We start from the raw sequence: 18207 nt of genomic DNA, 5'->3' as shown, positions 1-18207 counted from the left end.
CATTATCGGGCTCCTAGTTTTACAGCACCCACAGTATAAAACTGGTACCTTCATTATCGGGCTCCTAGTTTTACAGCACCCATAGTATAAAACTGGTGCCTTCATTATCGGGCTCCTAGGTTTATAGCACCCACAGTATAAAACTGGTACCTTTATTATCGGGCTCCTAGTTTTACAGCACCCACAGTATAAAACTGGTACCTTTATTATCGGGCTCCTAGTTTTACAGCACCCACAGTATAAAACTGGTACCTTTATTATCGGGCTCCTACTTTTATAGCACCCACAGTATAAAACTGGTACCTTTATTATCGGGCTCCTAGTTTTACAGCACCCACAGTATAAAACTGGTACCTTTATTATCGGGCTCCTAGTTTTACAGCACCCACAGTATAAAACTGGTACCTTTATTATCGGGCTCCTAGTTTTACAGCACTCACAGTATAAAACTGGTACCTTTATTGTCAGGCTCCTAGTTTTACAGCACTCACAGTATAAAACTGGTACCTTTATTGTCGGGCTCCTACTTTTATAGCACCCACAGTATAAGTATAAAACTGGTACCTTTATTATCGGGCTCCTAGTTTTACAGCACCCACAGTATAAAACTGGTACCTTTATTGTCGGGCTCCTAGTTTTACAGCACCCACAGTATAAAACTGGTACCTTTATTGTCGGGCTCCTAGTTTTACAGCACTCACAGTATAAAACTGGTACCTTTATTGTCGGGCTCCTAGTTTTACAGCACCCACAGTATAAGTATAAAACTGGTACCTTTATTATCGGGCTCCTAGTTTTACAGCACCCACAGTATAAAACTGGTACCTTTATTATCGGGCTCCTAGTTTTACACCACCCACAGTATAAAACTGGTACCTTTATTATCGGGCTCCTAGTTTTACAGCACCCACAGTATAAAACTGGTACCTTTATTGTCGGGCTCCTAGTTTTACAGCACTCACAGTATAAAACTGGTACCTTTATTGTCGGGCTCCTAGTTTTACAGCACCCACAGTATAAAACTGGTACCTTTATTATCGGGCTCCTAGTTTTACAGCACCCACAGTATAAAACTGGTACCTTTATTGTCGGGCTCCTAGTTTTACAGCACCCACAGTATAAAACTGGTACCTTTATTGTCGGGCTCCTAGTTTTACAGCACCCCCAGTATAAAACTGGTACCTTTATTATCGGGCTCCTAGTTTTACAGCACCCACAGTATAAAACTGGTACCTTTATTATCGGGCTCCTAGTTTTACAGCATCCACAGTATAAAACTGGTACCTTTATTATCGGGCTCCTAGTTTTACAGCACCCACAGTATAAAACTGGTACCTTTATTATCGGGCTCCTAGTTTTACAGCACCCACAGTATAAAACTGGTACCTTTATTATCGGGCTCCTAGTTTTACAGCGCCCACAGTATAAAACTGGTACCTTTATTATCGGGCTCCTAGTTTTACAGCACCCACAGTATAAAACTGGTACCTTTATTATCGGGCTCCTAGTTTTACAGCACCCACAGTATAAAACTGGTACCTTTATTATCGGGCTCCTAGTTTTACAGCGCCCACAGTATAAAACTGGTACCTTTATTATCGGGCTCCTAGTTTTACAGCACCCACAGTATAAAACTGGTACCTTTATTATCGGGCTCCTAGTTTTACAGCACCCACAGTATAAAACTGGTACCTTTATTATCGGGCTCCTAGTTTTACAGCACCCACAGTATAAAACTGGTACCTTTATTATCGGGCTCCTAGTTTTACAGCACCCACAGTATAAAACTGGTACCTTTATTGTCAGGCTCTTCGAAACGTCTTAAGGAACAAGTACTTCCCTTGCCCCTAACCTTCCCCACAGATACACACATAACTGACATCCTTTTCAGATTCGTGGTTCGAGAGACACATGGGCATCACAGAACTACAGAATTAGTTTTTAGGAAACATTTGTGGCCAGTTTTGCAAAAAACAAAGAGGGTTAATAAACAAAGTTCACTGTCACCTTACTGTGGTCACAAACAGTTTGTTTAAGAGCAAATTTAAACAGGGATCGAACCCACGACTTCTTCCACTACGCCTCAGGAGTGTTATGAAGAACATCTAGGGTTTACTTGCTTATTCTTTAATACGTTTTTATAATGTCTCGAACAGAGCGTATAACTAGTGATTTCAACCTCTCCATCCGTTTCCTGTTCAAATAAGTGAACCGTATAATTATTTTCATTTGGCCACTGACCACAAAAATGTCTGTTTCTGTGTCTTTTTTCCTCTTCTTTTATTTTTCGTTTTCCTTCTTTCGGAAATATTTTTCTTTGCGATGATTCGTCAAATATATATTACTCATTTATGTAACAAAGCATCTTTTGTATCTGTTCTGTTTTTCTTTCTTTTTTTGAAAGTAAGTTCCAGAGTGTGATAGAGAAAGCACGTGACACGCTGGGACTGTTTTTTTTTTTAAGACAGTCACACCTACGTGTTCGGTTTCAGCACGCAGCAGAGTGAAATATGAAGTCAGCTTTCTAACTGTCTATAACAACAGCCTTTTAACTGCATGTCCAGACCTCAATAAGCCAAGGCACGTGCGATAAGAAATAGCATCATCTCATTGGTTGTTTCCCCACCCACGATCTTTACAGCGCAGCGTGTCACTTACGACGTCATTATAACGTCTTCTACACCGGTGCGGATACCAAGTCATCCAGAGCGTGTTGGACCGAATGTGTTTGTTTCCAGTCCTGTATGAATCGAATGCATTTAACACAAGTTTCCTCCATCATCCATCTTACTTCCATCTCATCTTTCCTTAGACATCAAAGGAAAAAAAACGAAAGTCTGTAAATGATTTCAAGGTTTGTACATCTTTCTGTTTCAGTGTTTCAAACTCGAAACTACACAACAGTTGACCGCGGGGAATTGAACCTCAGATTTTAGCATTAGAAGTCTATAAATTTATCCTTGATCATTGGATAATTTTCAGCGAATCATAATCCATTTTCTCCTGGTCTGTACTTCATAAAAATTAGTATACAAGTAATATGAGACCCTACATGTTAATTTAAACGGAAGTTAACATTACTTGCTTTTTAAAGGAGAAAAAATATTTTATTTAACATCTTAACTAAACGTGAACAATACATTACGTTTCATGAAGGAAAACTTTACTTTTCACTTGAATACACGTAAACACACGCCGATTCTTCAAGTGATAACAAGAGGGAATTATCAACAGCCGCGGCACTTAATTACATTTAGGCAGGATTACAGTAAATGTATCTACATAACTTTATTATTATTAAATATGTTTCTGTGCACTATCAGTAACACACGTGGCAAGCACGTAGACCTTATTCAGTTTTATTATACAATGGGATCTCTATCGGTCTACCCTCAAATTGAAATTATTTTAGGCAAAATTAAAGTAAATGGATGGTGTAATGATCCTAGAAAAAACGGGACGTTGATCAACTTCGTGTAATGATCCTAGAGAGAAACGAGACGTTGATCAACTTCATGAAATGATCCTAGAGAAAAACGAGACGTTGATCAACTTCATGAAATGATCCTAGAGAAAAACGAGACGTTGATCAACTTCATGAAATGATCCTAGAGAAAAACGAGACGTTGATCAACTTCATGAAATGATCCTAGAGAAAAACGAGACGTTGATCAACTTCATGAAATGATCCTAGAGAAAAACGAGACGTTGATCAACTTCATGAAATGATCCTAGAGAAAAACGAGACGTTGATCAACTTCGTGTAATGATCCTAGAGAAAACGAGACGTTGATCAACTTCATGTAATGATCCTAGAAAAAAACGAGACGTTGATCAACTTCATGTAATGATCCTAGAGAGAAACGGAACGTTGATCAACTTCATGTAATGATCCTAGAGAGAAACGGAACGTTGATCAACTTTGTGTAATGATCCTAGAGAGAAACGAGACGTTGATCAACTTCATGTAATGATCCTAGAGAGAAACGAGACGTTGATCATCTTCATGTAATGATCCTAGAGAGAAACGAGACGTTGATCAACTTCATGTAATGATCCTAGAGAGAAACGAGACGTTGATCAACTTCATGTAATGATCCTAGAGAGAAACGGGACGTTGATCAACTTCATGTAATGATCCTAGAGAGAAACGGAACGTTAATCAACTTTGTGTAATGATCCTAGAGAGAAACGAGACGTTGATCAACTTCATGTAATGATCCTAGAGAGAAACGAGACGTTGATCAACTTCATGTAATGATCCTAGAGAGAAACGAGACGTTGATCAACTTCATGTAATGATCCTAGAGAGAAACGGGACGTTGATCAACTTCATGTAATGATCCTAGAGAGAAACGAGACGTTGATCAACTTCATGTAATGATCCTAGAGAGAAACGGAACTTTGATCAACTTTGTGTAATGATCCTAGAGAGAAACGAGACGTTGATCAACTTCATGTAATGATCCTAGAGAGAAACGGAACGTTGATCAACTTTGTGTAATGATCCTAGAGAGAAACGAGACGTTGATCAACTTCATGTAATGATCCTAGAGAAAAACGAGACGTTGATCAACTTCATGAAATGATCCTAGAGAGAAACGAGACGTTGATCAACTTCGTGTAATGATCCTAGAGAGAAACGAGACGTTGATCAACTTCATGTAATGATCCTAGAGAGAAACGAGACGTTGATCAACTTCATGTAATGATCCTAGAGAGAAACGGGACGTTGATCAACTTCATGTAATGATCCTAGAGAAAAACGAGACGTTGATCAACTTCATGTAATGATCCTAGAGAAAAACGAGACGTTGATCAACTTCATGAAATGATCCTAGAGAAAAACGAGACGTTGATCAACTTCATGTTATGATCCTAGAGAAAAACGAGACGTTGATCAACTTCATGTAATGATCCTAGAGAAAAACGGGGCAATATTATGAATCACAATGCTACACATCGAGTGGTTGACGGGATATATCTAATGGTTAATATAAAAGAATAGTAAAAAATAATAGCTCCCGATCACAGTTAGGCCATGAATTAAGTTCGACAGTAAAAACCAACCTGGCCTTCAGTACAGCTAATGAAATATATTTGCCTTACGTTTCGACTTATAATGATTAGAATCCATTCTTTCATCACACGTATATCCTCGCTGTTAACTGTGCTTTCGGTCATAAAACCACTTATACATCACGACGTTGGGCGACCATAGGAGCTTTAGGTTAGTCTAAATACACATCTTAAGCTGACTATACAAAACGATATTTATGATAAAATGTGATAATGAATGACCAGTCAAAATAAAAGCAACTCCATCTGGTACACTAACAACCAATATCAAATTTACATTAAATATTTCACGGTATCACTTAGTTAAAGAGAAGTACACAAATTATAAATGTTCCTAAATAATTTGTTTTCAAAAGAACATAAAAAGAAAGCCCTATGTAGTCATCACAATCCTATTAATGGAGAACCAGATAGAGAAAAGTTGGATAGAGAGAATTAGAAAAGAGTTAAAGTTGTATTATCTTCTCAGGAAATAAGTTATAGCCACAAATACTGCAGTGAAACTTTGAAGATGGAAAATAAAAAACTATGAAACCAAACACGTGAATTAAAGGTTTGAAGAATGAAATTGTAACTGTAAAGTAGTGCTGTATGGTGAAATTAAAAAATATGGTTATATTATACAAGCAAAAGTACCCGTCCCCAGTGAAAGGAAAACTGAAGTTAATCTATCACTTAAAATTATCTCATTCACTTTAAAAAAGTTAATTGTGTTACACCCCTGGTTTTATTCACAGCCAAGGTTCTAAGCTATTTATACCGCCCGCTGTAAAAAAGTAATTGTTGAACATTTCAGTCATGCTGAGAACATTTTAACAGTAACATACGGTAAATCTATATCTTTATTATGTAAGTTACGTCACATTTTGTAATGTGAATAATAGTGTAACGAATTCCTAATATAGAATATCCTGCTTGTGAAATGTAATTTGGTGTCAACACTAGTCATGCCTGTTGTCCTGGCATTTCAAAAGTGAGTGTTGAGCTTTGTCTGCGTGCACAGCTTTTCAAACGCAACGTGGGAAGCGGCCGCCGTAAACGCGAGACAGACGAACACTCGGACAGATACCACGGTCCACGATATAAGTTACATGTCACGTACATCAATTATAGCTCTTTTTTGTGGTTATCAGTGACCTAAAAAATGTAATCCAACTTAAGTGTACCTATTGATTGCTGTGAAATATTATTTCTCTGAATTACACAAACACATCAACAACGATAAACAGCGGTTCTTATCTACAGATATTCGTGAATTCCTTTCTTACGGTTATTAACACAGATATCTCGGCACTGATACACAGCAGTTCTTGTGTATAAACCAACCTAATCATACCATATCTGTTGCAAAAAAATGAACGTCGATAAAAACGATAAATAGTGATTTCTCGATTTGCTTTTTTAGAGGTTGGGTTGTGCCACCAGGGGACGCTTTAGTTGAAATAATAATTTAGTTGTATTTTTATTTATATTTTTAAAATAAAGAACGGTTAGTCTTTGTGGAGGTTTTTCATAAACTAATCCGTTAAAACTGGCGAATATATTTCTTTTCTAACTTTACTCGTCCGTCGCGCCAAACATGCTCGCCCTTTCAGCCGTAGGGGCGTTATAATGTGACGGTCAATCCCACTTTTCGTTGGTAAAAGAGTAGCCAAGAGTTAGCGGTGGGTGGTGGTGACTAGCTGCCTTCCCTCTAGTCTTACACTGCTAAATTAGGGACGGTTAGTGCAGATAGCCCTCGTGCAGCTTTGCGCGAAATTCAAAACAAAACGAGACAAGTTTAAATTGCACGATTTTGTTTATTACATAATAATACAAGTACCCACGAGTGAAATTAAAGTTCAGTCAAAGTATACTCTCAAACATACATATATACCGTGTTTCTCCGAAAATAAGATTGGGCGTATATTAATTTTACCCACGGCTGATGACACTATGGCTTATTTTCGACCCCAGATTGAGTCTCACGCCTTAACACGCTTGGCCATGCTGGGCCTAAAACGAGACGAACAAACCTCTTCCCTCCCTCTGCGCAGTTGTTATGACTGCACTGTTCAAATTTTAAACGCCACATAAAAAGACGTCGTTATTTCACAAAAGTTAATGGTACGAATCACACTTGTAACGTTTTAAATGATGGAACGTGTACGGAAACATACGGTCTTTTTTTTTCTTCTCACACAGCCACAGTACGGATACAAAGTTTAAATTGCACGATTTTGTTTATTACATAATAATACAAGTACCCACGAGTGAAATTAAAGTTCAGTCGGGCATATACTCGCAAACATACATATATAATTACACATTCACAGACACACGTATACATACGGCAGATTTTTCAGAGGGTGGGTTGTAGAATTTTTGCCCGAATGAGGTAAGACATTTTTACTACCAGTTTTTTTCCCGAATGAAGGTAAAAACTACCCATATTACCATAGTTTCTGCCTCTAATTTTGCTCGAATTAAAACTAAAAATTTACCCGAAGGGTCGTACGTATTGTAATTTAAAAGCTTCAATTAACGAATAACAAGTTAATAATTTTATTTACAACTTACCTTATTTGTCAGTTTGATAATCTCTTCACACGGCTCTCCAGAAGAGTGAGACACAGGGTGCAGCCGAAATTCTCTGCTCTGCCTCTTTTTCACGCGCTGCACGAGATTACTCAGCACTTCACACCCCAAATTATCAAACGATGCTGTGTACTCATGCTCGCACGAGATTACCAGCACCGGAAATGACGATTATATGCGCATGCTTTGTAACTATACAGCAGCATACACAAATGGCGGGAACAACCGGCTAAGTGACCTGTTCTTTCACACGTTAAACTGAATTATGATCGTGGTGAAATTTGGGCCAGGTAGACAGGCAGGAAATATACACATAAAACTAGTGTATACCAGAAAGTATTTTCGGTTTTGCTAGTGTAACATTATCTTCAACAATCCAATCAAATGTCACTTTTGTAACACTTTTTAGCTCTTGTTTTAACCTTGATCTTTGACCCGCAAAAACTCTATTACTCAACTGTTCGCTCGCATGGTCGCCTATAGGATGTAACATTTGCCCCCTACATTTCACAAAAAAATAAATAAAACTAAATTGCACGCATTATGGTGTAAACGTAACATCGTAGTTAAACTACATATTTTTAGTAATTTTTATTAAAACTATAAATTTGTGTTTGCGTTTATTAAGCACACATAACACATTCTTTCAAAACTATTTCGTGGGTGCCCATGCATGTTAAGATGTAATGACACCTTAAAAACGTATGAGAGTTATTAAGTCAATCTGGACAACTGGTTAGGACGAAAAATTAGAAGCTTAAGAAACAGCCAACTATAAGTCCAATAATATTACACACGGTTTCTATACTTTTGATTTAAGTTTTACTGGTCCAATCAGCTGTTTGCTGAATTTAGCCGTCCGTAATACTGAAGTGCTAAATCAGAAAGACGGCAACTAGTTAACGCAACCCGTCAACCGGCACGTTAATCTATTGGTCGAATTCGGTGTCCGAGTAAAGTTAGTTGTTTGTTTTTTGAATTTCGCACAAAGCTACTCGAGGGCTATCTGCGCTAGCTGTCCCTAATTTAGTAGTATAAGACTAGAGGGAAGGCAGCTAGTCATCACCACCCACCGCCAACTCTTGGGCTACTCTTTCACCAACGAATAGTGGGATTGACCGTCACATTATAACGCCCCCATGGCTGAAAGGGCGAGCATGTTTTGCGCGACGGACGAGTAAAGTTAGAAAAGAATAGATTCGCCAGTTTTAACGGATTAGTTTATGAAAAACCTCCAAAAAGACTAAATTTTAAAAATATAAATAAAAATACAACTGAATTATTATTTCAACTAAAGCGTCCCCTGGTGGCACAACGGTAGTTTACGGAGTTATAACGCTACAATACGGGATTCGGTTCCACACGGTGGACACGCAGATAGCGCAATAGTGCTTTATTCTTAAACAAACAAACAAACAAATTCAACAAAAGTACCCCCCTCCCAAGTATAAGGTCTTATAGCGCTCGAAGTATTGTTTTGATACCCGCGATAAGCTCGTACAAATCTCATTCATCCATAATATTTCAAATGACCATAAAGTTTGTTTGTTTCAAGTGTTTCTTTTGGACTCATCCCGAACAAAAGATATGAGTATTTGTTTGAAATTATTTAGACATTTGTTTTTATCATTTTGTATTAGAATTAAAACAAAAAATCAGTATGATAAGCGATTCGTAGAGAAATAATCTTAATTCCGTAGTATAAGAGAGAGAACACTGATAATTAACCTCTTCATCTGAAGTAAGTTTGGAGTTTGTCAATCATGTGATCATGAAGTTTGAATGATGAATGTCGCATGAAAAGAAGATCAGCGCCATCTTTATTCTTGTCCTTTTTTTTTTTTTTTTGTAAGTGCTCACCACCAACTATAATCAAATAGTGGGATCTGAAAATCAAGTCTTATAAAACAGCTACGACCCGAAGCGCTGAGCAAGTTTCTGATGTAATTGGAAAGTGATGCATAGACGATCAGATTTACAATACGACAGGCCACGGCTGGGATTAGAAATAATGAAGAAAAGACTCTTTCGAAAAGAAAAGAAAAAAATATCAGACCTTAGCAACTACGAAACTAAATATATTTAAATAAATATTTGTAAACATTGTTTTCATGACTTCTTTTTATTTATATTTTATAAAATACGAAACTAATATTTAAATAAATATTGTTAAACATTGTTTTCATGACTTCTTTTTATTTATATTTTACAAAATACGAAACTAATATTCAAATCAATATTGTTAAACATTGTTTTCATGACTTCTTTTTATGTATATTTTACAAAACTAATATTTAAATCAATATTTTAAACATTGTTTTCATGACTTCTTTTTATGTATATTTTACAAAACTAATATTTAAATCAATATTTTTAAACATTGTTTCCATGACTTCTTTTTATTTATATTTTACAAAATACGAAACTAATATTTAAATAAATATTTGTAAACATTGTTTTCATGACTTCTTTTTATGTATATTTTACAAAACTAATATTTAAATCAATATTTTAAACATTGTTTTCATGACTTCTTTTTATTTATATTTTACAAAATACGAAACTAATATTCAAATCAATATTTTTAAACATTGTTTTCATGACTTCTTTTTATTTATATTTTACAAAACTAATATTCAAATCAATATTTTTAAACATTGTTTTCATGACTTCTTTTTATTTATATTTTACAAAACTAATATTCAAATCAATATTTTTAAACATTGTTTTTCATAGAACTTCTTTTTATTTATATTTTACAAGAGGGTGTTCATGTTATGTTAGCGTAAAGATATGTAAAGTGTTCCTAATACCGAAGCGAGCGTGAGTGTATGTTTTTCATAACAAGTGTTCGTGTGTTTTTCATAGCAAAGCCACATCAGACCATCTGCTGAGCCCACAAAGGGGAATCGAACCCCTGATTTTAGCGTTGTAAATTCCTAGACTCGCCACTGTACTAGCGGGGAGCTTTCATAACAAACCCACATCGGATTATGTCAACTGAAGGGAATCGAATCCTTGATTTTAGCATTGAAAATCTGTAGACTGACCGCTGTCCTACCGGAAGACCTATCGCAGCGAAAAGTATGTGTTCAAATTTGATATGTATAATAAATTACCGTATTTTAGGCCTTGAAAGACGTACCCTAATTTTGGAAAGATAATCCTAAGAACAAATATTTTGACTCAGCAACCAACACCTTGATGTGACCTTGACTTTTTTCAACCTACTGAGTAAATACGGTCAAATAAATCATATTCTTCACAGTATATCGATAATATTAGTTAAATTGATGGTTTAATTTTATTGAAAATACTTGTAATTGGTAAGTTATGAGATTACAACCAGTATGAGAGGTCGTTTTCAGTAGATCCTAAGCTAACCTCGTGTCTTAACCCATTACTTTTGTCTTGGAAGACGTGTGGGATTTTTCATGGGATTTTTAAAGAAAAAAGTGCTTATTACAAGGCGTAAAATATATAGAGGTGTGTTCAACTCATATTCTGCGCGAAATACGTTTACAATCACCAATTTAAAAACCACTGAAGGACGAGAAGCTATGAAAAACCGTAAAACAAAACCAACGTATTCTATAGGCCTCGCGTACCACATAAGGCCTTCTAATTAAAAATCATTTCAAATTTTCAAATTTTCTGTTGTATTTCGTGATAAAATAAATTTTAAGTTACTCTTAGAATAACATTACTTCAAAGTAAGTTTGAATAATGGATTCAACGATTTGTGCGTTATAAGTCTTCATACGTACTGCTAAGCTACTGCGGAAAAAGACGTTTCGGGACATAATTTCGACAGAAAAAAAAATGTATCGTACCCTATTAGGTAGGGCAGACGACTCGTACACTGAGAGTCACGGGTTCGAAACCTCGTCACACCAAAACACATTTATTCTTTCAGCCGTGGGGGTGTTATAATGTTACAGCAATCCCACTATTCGTTGGTAAAAGAGCAACCCAATAGTTACTGGTAGGTGATGTTGACAGGCTGCCTTCCTTCTAGTCTAGGGGTTCTTAACCAGGGGTGCCCGCACCCCTACGGGGTGCGAAGATGATTCCCAAGGGGTGCGAGGATGCCCATGAATAATTAAAGCAAATCTATATTTTTACATAAGAGTATGCTTTATATTTCTCCAGGGGGTGCGAGAAATGATTACTGATTTGAAAGGGGTGCAAACACTGAAAAAGGTTAAGAACCACTGTTCTAGTCTATAACTACTACATTAGGTTTAGCTGGCTAGAATAGATATTCTTCGTGTAGGGAAGGGTATAGTAGTGGGTTAATTTTAATTTTTAAAGATAAAAAGTTGCATCCCATTGTTATTATAAAGTTTAAGTGAAAAAAAGGATAAACTGTAATGAGTTTAAACCCAAATTTAAGGCCTAGCAAATCATAGTTGTTGTTTTTTATCTCTCTTTCGTTTCCCATTCTACCAGTAAAATTGTGGTTTAATGTTATTCACCTTTCGCAAACAGTTCGTAGAGAGGTGCATTGAAATTGCTAAAGTTTTTTGCAAAGCTTTCCAAAGACATTTTCAAAGAAAATGTGAGAACTCCAACCCCATAAAATTTCAACACATAAAATATTAACTTTTTTTTACAGATAGTAAGGGAAATGAGAGATCCAACGAAACTTAACTGTTTTTTTTTTTCTTTACAGACAATGAAGTCGATATTGGAACACAAAATATTGTTTTACTTATAGACTGTGAGGACGATGTAAGATCTAACATACCAAATACTTCCTGTTTCCTTTACAGGCTAAGATAGATGTGACAAATCTTTCATCACTCAACTAATTAATATTATTACACGTTCACAACGTGCAAAAAATATCTGAAGTACAATATTGAATTTTATGAGTTCACAGCATCACTCCATGTTTTGTTCGCACCTCAGGATTCACTTAAAAATGTACAGACAAATATAAACTTTTCAATTTCTTAGATCCTTCCAAAAGAGGAGTAACATGGGACAGGTGTTACATAACCTTACGTAACAGTTTTGGGTTTTTGATCCTATAGAAATAAATTTACTGTTGTTGATGACGTCTTTGGTACAGACATTGGACAGACCAAAAAAGTAAAAACGTGCAGATCTGGCCACGTTTTTCAAAGAGGTGTTTGACGTAAGAACAAGTGACTTTGTTGAAGCACACCTTGTGTTTGACAGGAAAGGTACAGTAAAAACAAACCATTTATCACGTGACAGATACCACATCCATTGCAAATGTCACAGTAAAAGACGCGTATCTAATTGAGAAGTCAATGAAACATTTTAAGGGCAGTGATGAGACTTCTGTATTTCCATCTAGATACAAGTCATCTCAAGAAGAAAAAACATCCAAGGCTCATACTTCACAGCGCAAATGCAACCATACGCGGTGCTACAGAGAGGCACATTAATCGTTACAGAAAGAGAAAGTTAGAGATGCGCAGTTGCTATTGCCCCTGTCCCTATCTGTAAGGCGTTGGATGAGGAGAAAGCTGTTGCACTGTCTGGATTCCAGACAGACAGATTTGCAAAGAATAGAGAACCACCTGGGTTGTGGGTTCCAGAATGAAAAGTTTGCAAGTAATGGAAAGCCAACAAGGTTGTGAGTTCTAGACAGAGAAAGAAATGGAAGGCCAAGTAGGTTGTGGGTTCCAGACAGACAAGTTTGCAAGGAATGGAAAACCAACAGGGTCGTGAGTTCCAGACAGACAAGTTTGCAATGAATGGAAAACCAACAGGGTTGCGAGTTCCAGACAGAAAAGTTTGCAAGGAATGGAAAACCAACAGGGTTCTGGGTTCCAGACAGACAAGTTTGCAACGAATGAAAGACCAACTGGGCTGTGAGTTTCAGACAGAAAAGTTTGCAAGCAATGGAAAACCAACAGGGTCGTGAGTTCCAGACAGACAAGTTTGCAATGAATGGAAAACCAACAGGGTTGCTAGTTCTAGACAGACAAGTTTGCAAGGAATGGAAAACCAACAGGGTTCTGGGTTCCAGACAGACAAGTTTGCAAGGAATGGAAAACCAACTGGGTTGTGAGTTTCAGATAGACAGATTTGCAAGAAATGGAAGACCAACTGGGTTGTGGGTTCCAGACAGAAAAGTTTGCAAGTAATGGAAAGCCAACAGGGTTGTGAGTTCCAGACAGACAAGTTTGCAAGGAATGGAAGACCAACAGGGTTGATGAGTTCCAGACAGACAAGTTTGCAATGAATGGAAAACCAACAGGGTTCTGGGTTCCAGACAGACAAGTTTGCAATGAATGGAAAACCAACAGGGTTCTGGGTTCCAGACAGACAAGTTTGCAGGGAATGGAAGGCCAACTGGGTTGTTAGTCCCAGAGAGAAAATTTGTAGGGAATGTACTGCCAACTTAGTCAAAAATAGTCAAGTAAGCATCAAATAATATTACTTCTGATTTTACTAGCTCTCTAGTGGTGGAGAATGTTCCTGTAGTAAAGAAAATTGTATTATATATTATGATACAGAAACACAATATCCGCCACACACACACACAGTTGTTTCTGGAGGCCAAAATTTTTGATGGCATTAAGAATGTAATTAAATAGATCTTCATCATGTAGCGACTGTCTCCACATAAATTCAGCTAAATATGACTCCAGATGATGACGTGCAATGCCTCGATGTTTTTTATTTCTCCACTTAGCTGATACTCAGAACCTTTCGATCTCTTGTGTGTGAGTACCAGTTTCCGGGTCGACGAAGCTGTACTTGTGGTTAACTTTAAAGTGTTGAAATCTTGACTTCAGTCGAAGTTCCGAATTGTATGACAGCCATGAAACTGAGTAAATCATTGATTATTGAGCGATATTGTTTTGTATAGCTTCCATTAAAGTAGTAGTAGTTCCTTCAGGTACTTGAACTAGAAAACATTCATTAGTCTGATGACACATGCTTCCAAATATCAATAACTGTGGAAGTTTAAGGCCGGCATTATTCTTTCGTTTACTAAAGAAGCTTCCGTCGAAATCCACAATTAAGTTATGACCTCCAATTTCTTAGTAGAACTAGCTTGTGGAGAATCTGCGCATTCTTCTCTGAGGTAATTATTCCAGTCTATAGTAGTTTTGTCCGCCATGTCTAATTGTCGATGGCACCAATCTATCGAAGTCATTTCAAATCCCCAGCAATAAAAAAAAAAAAAAAAAACCTGTTACAAAAGGAAGTCGTGGTCCCATAAACCAGTTCCCAACCCGCATGTTTACTTTAGTACGACAACTTCTAATATTACAGCACCAATGAATTATTTCTCCAAAGGACGCCATCTTGCGACCTTTCTTTACATATACGTTCAGCAGGGAGAATTCCTTTGCCTTGCAAAAAAAAAAAGAGACCACATCTTCTTCACTTCTGAGTAGATCCCAAATTTTCATCATATTTAGGGCGAGGACAAAACGTGTTTAACTAGAAAACTTAAAATTTTGTTACTCACGTTACATTTAATCACAAAACATTTGTATTAAATTTGATAAAAAAATAACAAAGAAATGAATGGTCCTCGTAAGTGCCAAAATATAAACGTTGTCGACCTTTCCATCTGAAGATTTCCTTTAAAGCCACTTACGCAAGCCTATTAAACAAATTAAATAATTACTAATTTATTAATAAAGTTCCATTCTCCACCACTAGACGCTTATCTTTGTAATTGAAATTAAAACGCTCAAAACTACGAGAAATCGTTTTGAAATATATTTCATAATGCCTCAAATAAACAAAACTTTTATCAGCCTAATACACGCAGTTTTAATGGAGCAGCTAGCAAGACGCGTGACAAGTACGTAAGTATTAGATGTGGTTAATTTATATAATCTCTGCCTGTGTTTATTTACTTTAAATGTAAATAATATTTGAATAATAGTTTTTCAGTCTTATTTTTTGGAAATGGTGATAATTTAGTTCGCCTTTTTGTGCCGATCATGGCTCAATTGGTTTGGTTCACTGTACGCGCACATTTTCCACTAAAAAATAAAACCAGCACGTTTGGACTGTGGGTGTGTTATAAGGATGATGGGTGTTTACTGTCTCTCCAGTCTATCAGTCTGTGCTCAACAGTCTAGGAACTAAGCGACATTTTCATAAATTTTAATAAAAACACTCTCCCCCCCCCCGCTATAAATTGTGTACACGGGACGAAAAGAAAACGAGTTTCTATAAACCAGTGCAGAAAAATCAAAAGATTTGTTACTGATAAAACTGGCGTCATAAGGACATTTCAAAATGATTTAATACCTGTCGCACTAAACATGCTTGTCCTTTCAGCCGTGGGGACGTTATAATGTAACGGTCAATCCCACTATTCGTTGGTAAAAGAGTATCTCAAGAGTTGGCGGTGGGTGGTGATGACTAGCTGCCTTCCTTCTAGTCTTACACTGCTAAATTAGGGACGGCTAGCGCAGATAGCTTTCGTGTAGCTTTGCGCGAAATTCAAAAACAAAAACAAAATGATTTAGCGCCATCTATTGCAAAAACAGAAAATCCTATAATCACGAATAATTTCAGTTATTTTCTTTTCTCGTTCATCTTAATTAGTTCATTACCCATAACATCTCAGACGTATCTTTTGTTTGCCATAAGTCACTTCCTGAAACGCCTTATGTTGAATAACGTTACTGCAGTGAGATAACCTAAAACGCTTTTCATGTACAGTAAGGGCCCGGCATGGCCAAGCGTGTTAAGGCGTGCGTCTGGTAATCTTAGGGTCGCGGGTTCGCATCCCCGTCGCGCCAAACATGCTCGCCCTTTCAGCCGTGGGGGCGTTATAATGTTACGGTCAATTCCACTATTCGTTGTTAAAAGAGTAGCCCAAGAGTTGGCGGTGGGTGGTGATGACTAGCTGCCTTCCCTCTAGTCTTACACTACTAAATTAGGGACGGCTAGCACACACAGCCCTCAAGTAGCTTTGTGCAAAATTCAAAAACAAACATACAAAATGTACAGTAAGAAAAATGTAATGTTGGAATAATAACGCCCGAGAATGGCAAATTTCTTTAATGAGGAAAAAGTCTTGTCGGGTAGAATAAGGATTTGTGATATAGTGAAATATATCATAAAAGATATCCAACATTGATCCACTTCAGAAGTTTTTCCTGATGGATCTGTTTCGAAGATTTTAATTATCTAGTTTTACTGTAAGATAAAATAATACGTATAGATATCAGTATTTTCCTACACCAATATGTGGGAAACTAATGATTATTCCAGGTTTAAAACGATCTGCCAATTGAAAAGGAATGTAAGTATAGGAATGTGATATATCTGAGGGCTGGTGTAGGCTTGGCGTATTTACATTTTCACAGCTTTAGATAGATAAGGCGCTACGCCAGAGATAAGCTAATAAAATCACATTGAAGATAGGAGGGAGAAGAAATTTACTGATCGGTTCTCACTAGTCTGCTTCTTGTTCACAAATTCTCAAGTGAACTTAAGCTAAAAACTTTCTAACCATGACTAGCTCAGATGGCCATCTGTTGCAAACAGTCATGGGGTTTGTCTAGAAACCTACATCGATCTACAAATCTAAGTCTGCATCAGAATATATAATAAGTCCACTTGAAACTAAGAAAGCACAACAATATATTGATGTGTACGCCCGAGGGCCACTAACACTGTTAACATCATCACTTGGCTTTCCAGTAGAAAAAACAATTCCTGTAGCTATTGATAACGATTGTTTCTAGTGTACATGGTGAACCAGCTAGCTCTGTGATAACTAAGGCAAGAGAAACATAGTAGCGTCCTTGACTGCATGGCATTCTGTATTAAAAAAAACACTACAGCGAATTCTTGGAAAACACGTATAACTAAGGAGTATGGAATATAGGATATTATAAACTAACTTATTGGATATCAGGATACATGGTTAGATGAAAAAATGTGAACGTTTGTTGTTAATAGAGTCTGTCAAGCAGAACCTTTGATACTGATGAAATGTCTCGGGGAAAGAGTGCTCTGATCTTTACTTTTTTATGTTAATGACACTGATGGGAATAATTAATAATATTAGTAATGTTTTCTAATTTATCACTTAAGTATTTGTAGCTGTATTAAGATGACTTTGATTTATTACAAAATGATTTGAATCAACTGACAAGTTGGACAATTATTTAGCGAATGAACTTTGGTTACAGCACATGAAAGATGATGCATTGGGTTGTCATAATTTAGATAACGTTTAATATTAATGGAAACCCTCTCAGCAGTGTACCTGAATAAACTGATTTTGGCAGTATTCTGTTGATGTTTTCTACTTTTTTCAATCACTTATTTTGAGTCTATGCAGAACACCATTGCGTTGATTTCTTTCTAGCTGTTTTAATTCTTGTTCTATTAAATTATAACTGTTTTGATTATCATGAATACTATGCAATAAGGCCAATGGCAGCAGTTTCCTTCACTATTAGAGTGGATGATACCTACAAATTACTGCCTAACCTATGTAGAGTGAGAATTACCAGTCACGTGGGTAGCGTTAGTCGGTATAAGTAAATCTGAGTTTTCTCGTTAAATAATAAACGTTGACTA

The 18207-nt window shown here is 36.6% G+C and overlaps 1 long non-coding RNA gene across 4 annotated transcripts in view; it reads left to right on the top strand.

Moving 5' to 3' along the window:
• The window catches only part of LOC143248610 (uncharacterized), a 44682-nt gene that overhangs the window by 24419 nt on the left and 2056 nt on the right, over window positions 1–18207 (top strand). The window contains exons 2-4 of one of the 4 annotated variants that reach the window (XR_013027085.1): window positions 9510–9752; window positions 10525–10740; window positions 12986–14056. This is a non-coding gene — a long non-coding RNA (uncharacterized LOC143248610). Of the gene's footprint in view, window positions 1–9509; window positions 9753–10524; window positions 10741–12331; window positions 14057–18207 lie in introns of all 4 variants that reach the window. The other 3 variants (XR_013027088.1, XR_013027087.1, XR_013027086.1) reach the window with 3 other exon arrangements.

The sequence above is a fragment of the Tachypleus tridentatus genome, chromosome 4 (genome assembly GCF_004210375.1).
Source record: "Tachypleus tridentatus isolate NWPU-2018 chromosome 4, ASM421037v1, whole genome shotgun sequence".
Lineage (NCBI taxonomy): Eukaryota > Metazoa > Arthropoda > Merostomata > Xiphosura > Limulidae > Tachypleus > Tachypleus tridentatus.
This window is presented reverse-complemented; position numbering and strand designations above follow the sequence as displayed.